General features: G+C 43.4%; 1 pseudogene; it reads left to right on the forward strand.

Annotated features, from left to right (window-relative positions):
- The first annotated feature begins 6,314 nt into the window (after window positions 1-6,314).
- Window positions 6,315-8,759, forward strand: LOC114088527 (myosin light polypeptide 6-like; annotated as a pseudogene).

Below are 8,759 nucleotides of genomic sequence, written 5' to 3' on the forward strand. Positions count from 1 at the left end.
TTTTAAGTCTTTATAGCAATTCCCTGAGGTGGACATTGTTTTTGTCTTTATTTTAAAAGACTCACAGGTGTTAGGGCATGTTCTACACATTGAGGTGTTGGCTCTCTAGGACCCAAAGCACCCTGTGCAGGGAACAGGACTTCTCTTGTGTTTGAGCTTGGGGGAATGGAGCCCCCCCACCCCCTACCACCTCCTACCATGGAGGACCAAGAGCAAATCTGCACCTTCTAGCTTTTGGGTGTGAGTGTAGGCATAGGACCAAGGCTCAGCCAGATGTGCCTCTTTGATGCCTGGGCTTCTGGGCCCCTGCAGGCCATTGGGTTGCAAACCTGTTTATTGTGCTATTTAAGCTACAGCTCAGCAACCTCCTGACCCCTCTTTTAGGTCAAATGATGGCTTCTACTGCCTTCTGCTCCGGGTCTCAATGGCTGCCTTAATTTCTGTCCCTTTCTCAAGACTATCCCCTCTTGGACCCCTGCCAATTCTACTGCAGTAGATTCCCTTCTGTGTTTAAGATGGTCAGGGTCTATCTCTGTGATTTCACCACTGAGAGCCCTGACCCTTAGCAGCTACTTTCCAGTATCCCAGAGCAAAAGCGAAAGTAGGATTCCTATCCCAATCTGTCCATCAGACCCGGGGCATTTGACCCGTCCTCGGTGCTGCCCATTCTTCCCCAAAAGTATGATTAGCATTTCCTGAACTTCTAGAAAACAAACCGGAAATATTTTCTTGAAAATATTCCCAGAAGTTAGTGGCACACCACCCCTCCTCCTGCTGTGGGAACCTGGAAAGTTTTTGGGAAGGGCTGGAAGCCAGGGGCAAAACCCAGGACAGGGAGGAGTCAAGCCCAGGCCTCCAATGAGTGGGGTGCAGACTGACCTGGGGAGGAGAGATGAAGAGGCGAGCCAGCCTCCCTGGCACTTCCTGGCTAGTGCCAGAGGACTGACTCAGCATAGGTCCTCCTTCCCCAGGAAGCCTTCCTTGACCTTTGGAGTCTGGGAGAGGAAGCTCTGTTTGGACCCCTTGCATGTCCCTCTCCCAATCCTGGTGGTGACAGATTGTCTAAATGTCTGCCCCCATGCAACTACAAACTTTTAGAGGACAAGGACTAAGGTCTTTTCCACCCGAGTCTGTGATGCCTGGCACATAAATGTAATGAGAGTGAATGAGCAAATGAATGAATGAAGGGCTCTCTTCTTCCCAGTCAAGCAATGTACAACCACAAACCCTAGGACTTCTCCAAGACATTATGACAAAATAAACAGCAGTGGGCTTTGGAGTTGATCAACCTTGCTTATAACCCTGACACTTTAATCTATAAGCAAATTCCTCCTTAACCTCTGTGAACCTCAGTTTCCTCATCTGCAGAATGGGGAAGTGCTTAACTCTCTCACATGCAATAGAAAAGCTGTGAAAGTGGCTGGCATACCATAGGCACTCAGTACAGCCTAGCTTGCTTCCTTCTTCTCCCAACACTCATAGACTCAATTCCTTCTTCCTGCCCCTCACCTGAGTAAATTGTCCAACAGTAGGGAAAAGGTTAAGTAAACTATAGCATATCAATAGGATAAAAATGGTAGGCAGTCAAGGAAAATAGTTAAGCCCGTGTTTACAATGGCATAGAAAATTTTCACGTGGAGACTAAATTATTCAGACAGTATGACCTCAGTCATGTCAAGCAAGTATGCATACACATGCTTGTACATGCAATTGATAATTTGTTGAAGAATGCACAAGAAATTCTCAACAGTGGTTTCCTTCTAGGTGGGAGTAGGAAATTGGGGCAGGACTTTGACTTTTGACTTTACAGCCCTCTGTCCTGTTTGTGTGTGTGTGTGTGTGTGTGTAATTGTGTTTCACCATGAGTATATATTAATATTTAAATGAAAAGCAAAAAAATAAAAACAGAGACAAATATAAAGGAATACAAGATAGCAGCAGTGGTTATTTTGGAAATAATGAAATTATGGAATTACTAAAATACTTCTTTTATATTTTTTTTGTATTTTCTATGAAGCCTTCTACAATTAGCTTATAATTCTTCCACAAGGAGAATCAAAAGCAAAAATCGTTTTAAGCACCCCACCCCCCAGCTGGGGTGGGGAGAGGAGGTGCAGCAGGTGACTGTGTCCAAAGGGCGAAGGGAGCAGGAGGTTGGAACCAGGCACAGGCAGTTGTATTTTTGGAGCCATGTGGTTCCTGCTGAGTCAACTAACTGGTTATTTTGCCCCAGCCTGCCTTGGAGGCAGGAAATGCTCCCACTCTTGCCTGGTTCATTGTTAGTCACCCTCTTGGAGAGCAGGGTAGGGGGCAAGGGTAGGAGGCTAGTTGGGAGGAGTCTCCTCTAGCCCTGGAGCCTTATAGGCAGGTCCTGGGTAGGAGTCTGGGACCCAGCATCCTGTCCACCTGGCATCGTCCCCTTGGGGCTGGCAGTGGCTTGGAGTGAGCAGGAAGGGATGGGGGAGGGATGCTGGGAAACACCCCCCTGGCCCTTGGCACCATCCTTCTGTGGAAGCTGTTGTGAAAATTAATTACCGTTTGTCCAGGGCTTTGAGATTCCCCAGATGAAAGACCCAGCAGAAGGAGAGTCATGATGAATATGTGTTTACGGTATTGACTTTCATCCCTAACACCCGGCATGACAATCACGTGTCCCTCCCCTAACCTCCCACTGCCCCGACATCCTGGCCTCCAAGTACCAGAAGCTGAGCCTCAGAATTGAATCAGCCCTGAAGAGGGAGGAGGGCAGGGAAAGACAGGGACTGACTATCCCTCATCGTCCTGCACTTCACATGGGCAAACTGAGGTGCTTTATTAGTTCAAAGGAGGAAATGTTGACAAGCCAAGGAAGGAGGTCTTGGAGAGAGGGGTGGTGGATCATTCTGGGATGGCACAACCATCCCAGAGCCCAGGACTCCGCCTCTCTTTAGGATGGAGGGATGGGGAGAATTCTAGAACTCCCTGGCTCATTCTTCTAGAAAATTGAATGGATCCATTGTTGATTGCTTCTGAACACTTTTGACTTTAGCTGAATTCTAATGTCTCCTGGCTCCATGAGAACTCTTTGGTTTTCTAGGTTCTTCTTATTTTGTCTTCTCTTCTTTATTTCATCCAGGACATAGTTGCATGTCTTCATTTCATAGTTGATCTCTAAAGACATTTAAAGTGTCTCTGTAGGCAAGGGTGCAGAGACATCCTGCAGAGAGGATCTTGGAGGGTCCAGCCCCTCCCTTAGTGGAGCTGCCTGTTCACAGGACATTTAAACAATCTAAGAGGGCAGGCAGGACAGTTGTGGACTAGAGAGCTAGGGAATGTCCCTAGGACCTAGGTCTGGAGACGCAAAGGGATGCAGCCCAAGAAGAGATAATGAGGCTCCCATCACAGTCAGAGTTGAAAGTTCCCCTGAGGTCAGAGGCAGGCAGACAGGCAGGTGGGGCATGATCTTGAAGGCCCTTCAGTGCCAAGCTAAAGAACTGGGATCTTGTCCAGAGGACAGTGGAAACCCACTGGAAGTTTCTGGGCTAGAGGATATGGTGTTGAGTTTGAAAGAAGGGTTAAATCTTTCACCAGGAGGTGAATCTTAGCATCTCTGAATCAGCAACTGTACCAGGGAATTCATGTCTTCTTCCTCAGACCAGCCTTGACTTCTGTTTCAGCTAATGATACATCAGCACCAATGTCATCTCCCCGGGTGCTCTCTGACACACAAGACAGTTTTATTTTCTTCATGGCATTTAACTCCTACAGAAATGATCTTTGTGTATACTTGTTTTCTTCCTTTTCCTCTTTCTCCCAAAGAACATAAACAAAAGGTGTTAAGTGGCAGATGCTTTGTGTGTACAAATAGATGGATTGATAAATGGAGTGATAGCACCAAAATTTCTGTCACCTGGGCCTGAGCCCCATGGAGATACTTGACTCTTCTTCCTCTTCTGCAGAATCTAGTCATTCCGGGGTCCAAGGTCATTATTTCTGCTTTCACTCGTCCCGTCATTCTTTGCGTTTAACCTCTACCCTCTCTAACAACTCCAAGCTCCTTAGAGCTGACTCCTCCTCATCATTCCCCCAAGGGGTTCTAGGGCCAAGGTTATGACAATTCCCACTGATCTGATCTTTACAGTTTTCCAAGAATTTTCCATCTTGAAATACCTAGAGCAGATTCAGAACTTGAAATTCAGTCCCGGAGTCTAACACACTTATTCCATCATTGTTCTGAGTTATGCATAATTTATGAGGAATGAATGAACGCTGGGAGTGCTCGAGGTTGATTATAGAGGGGGAAACTGGAAGTGGGAGCAAGAGCTGGGGGAGATGTTGGCCCACATTGACATGGAAGGACAAAAAAGCTCAGGAAAGTTAGTGATGGGAGTGAGGGAAATGGGGAGAATGAAAAGCTGGGGCAGGAGGGCTGACCCCCCCCCGCCCCCAGAGATTAGGTTGTCCTGTTCATGTGGCTATAGCACCCACCTCTAAAGTCTCGTTATTTAAGACCGAAAGACATGCAGCCAACCCAGGAGAAGACGCCACAGACAATGAAGGGGCACAGAGATTCCAAAGGAGATTTTATTTATTGGCTTCTGAGCTCATTATTTCTAAGCAAGAAGTAATAAACATACGAACAATTCCTCTGGGCAAAAGTTATGAAGGTCAAAAAATAAAATAAAGCTGGACATGCTGGTGGCACCTGTAGTCCCAGTTTATCAACAGGCAGAGGCAGGAGGATCTTCTGAGCTCAAGAGTTCAATATTGAGACTACATCTCAGACAAACAGAAACAGAGCAAAAAAGAAAAGAAGAAAGAAAGAAAAAAAAAAGAAATAAGAAAGAAAACATAAATCATCAGTTATTTCACCATTCAGAAAAATCAATTTTAATATTTTCATGTAGATTCTTTCAGATTACATAAATGTCATCATAAATATACCCATATTTTATATTATCTTTCCATTAAAATATTATTTTATATAGCATATATGCTTTTGTAATATTAATAATAATACAATAAATACTATATGTACAAGTATGCATGCACATTTGTTGTTGTTAATAAAATGGGATACACAAAGTTTTATAACCTGCTTTTTGTCCACTTAATAATATGTAGTGAACACAAAAGGATATTTTATAATCCCAAAGTGCAGTTTAAAAAGATAACCTTTGGGATAAACAGGAAGCCAGAGAAGATGTATGAGCATAGAGTGAGCGGCTAAGCTCTGTGGTTTTGATAAATATTATGAAGGTAAATAAATCTTAGCTGTCCTGCCAGGTTAGGTAATTATTAGCTCCCTATCAGCAAGGCCACTAATTCACAGACTCGGGGATGTTGGTACTTGAAGAAGGCTTTGAGGTTATCTAACTCAATCCCCTTACCTTCCCATTGAGAAACTACAAGTCCAGAAATATTAAATAACATGCCTAAAGAGATATGACTGGTGAGGCTGGGGTTGTGGCTCAGTGGCAGAACGATCGCCTAGCACACGTGAGGCACTGGGTTCGTTTGATCCTCAGCACTACATAAAAAATAAAATAAAATAATGATATTGTGTCCACCTAAAACTAAAAAATAAATTTAAAAAAAGATATGAATAGTAAACCACACAGCCCAAATGAAAATGGAGACCCTAACTCCTAGCCAGTGCTCTTGCCTGTGAACCACACTGATTACCAGGGCCTGTGCTTTGGCCACATACGATGATGTGCAGAATGGAACAGGGAGAGACGAGGCCCAGGCCCAGTGAGTCACCTAAGTGAATAACATCAGTAGAGATGTGTGTGTTAAGAGGACATCAAGCCCTGCATTGTGGCACATGCCTGTAATCCCAGTGATTCATGAGGCTGAGGCTGACGGATCACAAATTTGTGGCCAGCCTGGGCTACTTAGAGAGACCGTGTCTCAAAATTTAAAAATAAAAAAAGGGTTGGGATGTGGCTCAGTGGCGAGGAACCCCTGGGTTCAATCCTTAGTACTGGGGCAAAAAAAAAAAAAAAAAAAAAACACCTCAAAATGTCCCTGGGCTAGTATTTAGGAGTAGTTGGACTTGATGTCAGACCATGAGAACCAAATCTTGGCTCCCTTATTGATCTTGCCATACAACTTTGAACAATTTACTTAAATTTTCTCACCTTCTCATTTGTACTTAGGGGTAGTAGCTGTAGGTACCTCATAAGGTGGCAGTGAGAATTAAGAAAAGCTCACAGAGGGCTTAGCCAGGGGCTTGGCACATAGAAAGAGCAAATAAATGTGAGACATCATGATGACTACTGCTCTGACATAAAGGCCAATGTCCTTGGACCCTTTAAAAGGAGCTTAAGGTCATGTCACAGCTGTCCTTGGCCACAGCCACCTGTAAGAAAAGAAGACCGAGAAGGAGGTCCATCCATGGAGCTGACCCGGCCCTGGATATGACATTATTAAACAAGCGAACAAAAAATCACTCAATTTATCTAAAAGAAGGCAGGTAAAGAGGGAAAACTGCACTGAAAACAGAGCGGGGGAAATAGAAAACAAACAGCAAAATGGTAGATTGAGACTCAACAATATCAGCAGTTACCTTAAAGGCAACTTTTAAAAGATAGATTGAATTAGAAAAGCAAGCTCTATTGTCATGGTCTGGGTCTAGAATGTCCTCCAAAGATGCATGCGTTGAAGACTTGGTCCTCAATGCAGCACTGTTGAGGTGGGGCTTTTGGGAAGTAACTGAATCATGAGGGCTCCCACCTCATTAATAGATGAATGCATTGATGGGTTCACAGCTGAATGGATTATTGGGAGGGGTGGGAAGTGTAGGAAGCGGGATCTACTTGAGCACATTGGATCCTTGGCAGGGGTGAACTTGGGAACCACCTTATTGGGGCTCCTCTCTCTCTTTCTGCTTCTTGGCCTCTGTGAAGTGAGTAGCTCTGCTCTCCCACACCCTCTCCACCATGATGTTCTGCCTCACCAAAGGCCCACAGCAATTGAGCCAGACGACTATGGACTGAAACCTCTGAAACCATGAACCAAAATGGATCTTTCCTCCTTTGAATTTTTTTTTCTCATATATTCTGTCACATCAACAAAAAGCTGACTGACTAATACACTCCCACATGTTCTTTTCAAGAAACAATTCTAAATATACACAGGTTAAAAGTCAAATAAAAAGATATATTATGTAAGCACTAATCAAATAAAAGCCAGAGTTGTGATATTGATACTAGGCAATATATACAACATAGTAAGGAATGTTACCAGGGACCAAAAGAGACATTTCATAATAATAAAGGGGTCAATTCTTCAAGAGGACATACTAGTCCTAATGGGACTTTGGAAATTCAAAGCAAAAACTGATAGATCTGAAAGCGGTAAATTCCCATTTTAGTTGAATACAATTTTACTCAGTAACTGATAGAACAGTAGACAGAAAGTCAATAAGAAGGTAGAAGACTTGAACAACATTATCAGTCAACTTGACCAAACTGACATTTCATAATGTCAATGTCATAATGTCATTTCAGGGCTGGGGATGTGGCTCAAGCGGTAGCGCGCTCGCTTGGCATGCGTGCGGCCCAGGTTCGATCCTCAGCACCACATACAAACAAAGATGTTGTGTCCGCCGAAATCTAAAAGAATAAATACTAAAAAAATTCTCTCTCTCTCCCTCTCTCTCTCACTCTCTCTTTAAAAAAAAAAGAATATATAATCATTAAAAAAAATAATAATAATGTCATTTCAAACCCAAAAGCAGCCAATTACACATTTACTTTCCATGTGTACATAAAACATTCATTCACTAACATATTTTGGGCCATCAAATAAATCTCAATAAGTTTAAAGGGATTGAAATCAAACAAAGTATATTCCCTAACCATCAGAGAATTAAATTAGAAATAAATAACAGAAGGATATCTGGAAAATCCTCTTTTAAAAATTAATCATCCAGGGGGCTGGGGCTGTAGCTCAATAGCAGATAGCTTGCCTAACACATGTGAGGCACGGGGTTCGATCCTCAGCACCACATAAAAATGAACAAACAAAATAAATGTATGCTATCTACAACATAGATTTTTTTTAATTTTTAAAAATTAAAAAAAAAAAATTACCCCTGTAATCCTGGTAATTCAGGAGGCTGAGGTAGGAGGATCCCAAGTTCAAGGTCAGCCTCAGCAACTTAGCAGGACCCCCAGCAACTTAGCAAGACTCTGTTTCAAAATAAAAAAATAAAAAGGACTTAGGATACAGTTCAGTGATAAAACCCCCCTAGGTTCAATTCCCAGTGCCAAAAAAATAAAAACTTAGCATAGGCCACTGCTGCACGAAAAGTTCCTGCACACCTGAGCAGTCAAGAGGTGTGACCTCACCAAGGACTCAACCACAGAAGTCAAGGAAGCCTTCCAGCTGCTTGACCAAAGAGGTGATGGCGAGATCCTGTACAGCAGCATGGGGATATGATGACTAGCACAGAACCCCACAAATGTCAAGGTGCTCAAGGTTCTGAGGAACCCCAAGAGTGATAAGATGAATGTGAAGGTGCTAGAATTTGAGTGTTTCCAAGCCATACTGTAGACTGCAGCCAAGAACAAGGACGAGGAAATCTATGGGGGTTATGCTGAAGGCCTTAGGGTACTTAACAAGGAAGAAAACAGGTACCATTTTGGTCCCCACGATGATTCCTTGATGGTACTATGACATAAGAAGAAGTGAAGACACCGGTGGTAGGGCATGAGCACAGCAGTGCTTGTATCAATCATGAAGAGCTCATCTGAATGGTGCTTGATGGCTGA

The sequence above is a fragment of the Marmota flaviventris genome, chromosome 4 (genome assembly GCF_047511675.1).
Source record: "Marmota flaviventris isolate mMarFla1 chromosome 4, mMarFla1.hap1, whole genome shotgun sequence".
In the NCBI taxonomy this organism is placed as follows: domain Eukaryota; kingdom Metazoa; phylum Chordata; class Mammalia; order Rodentia; family Sciuridae; genus Marmota; species Marmota flaviventris.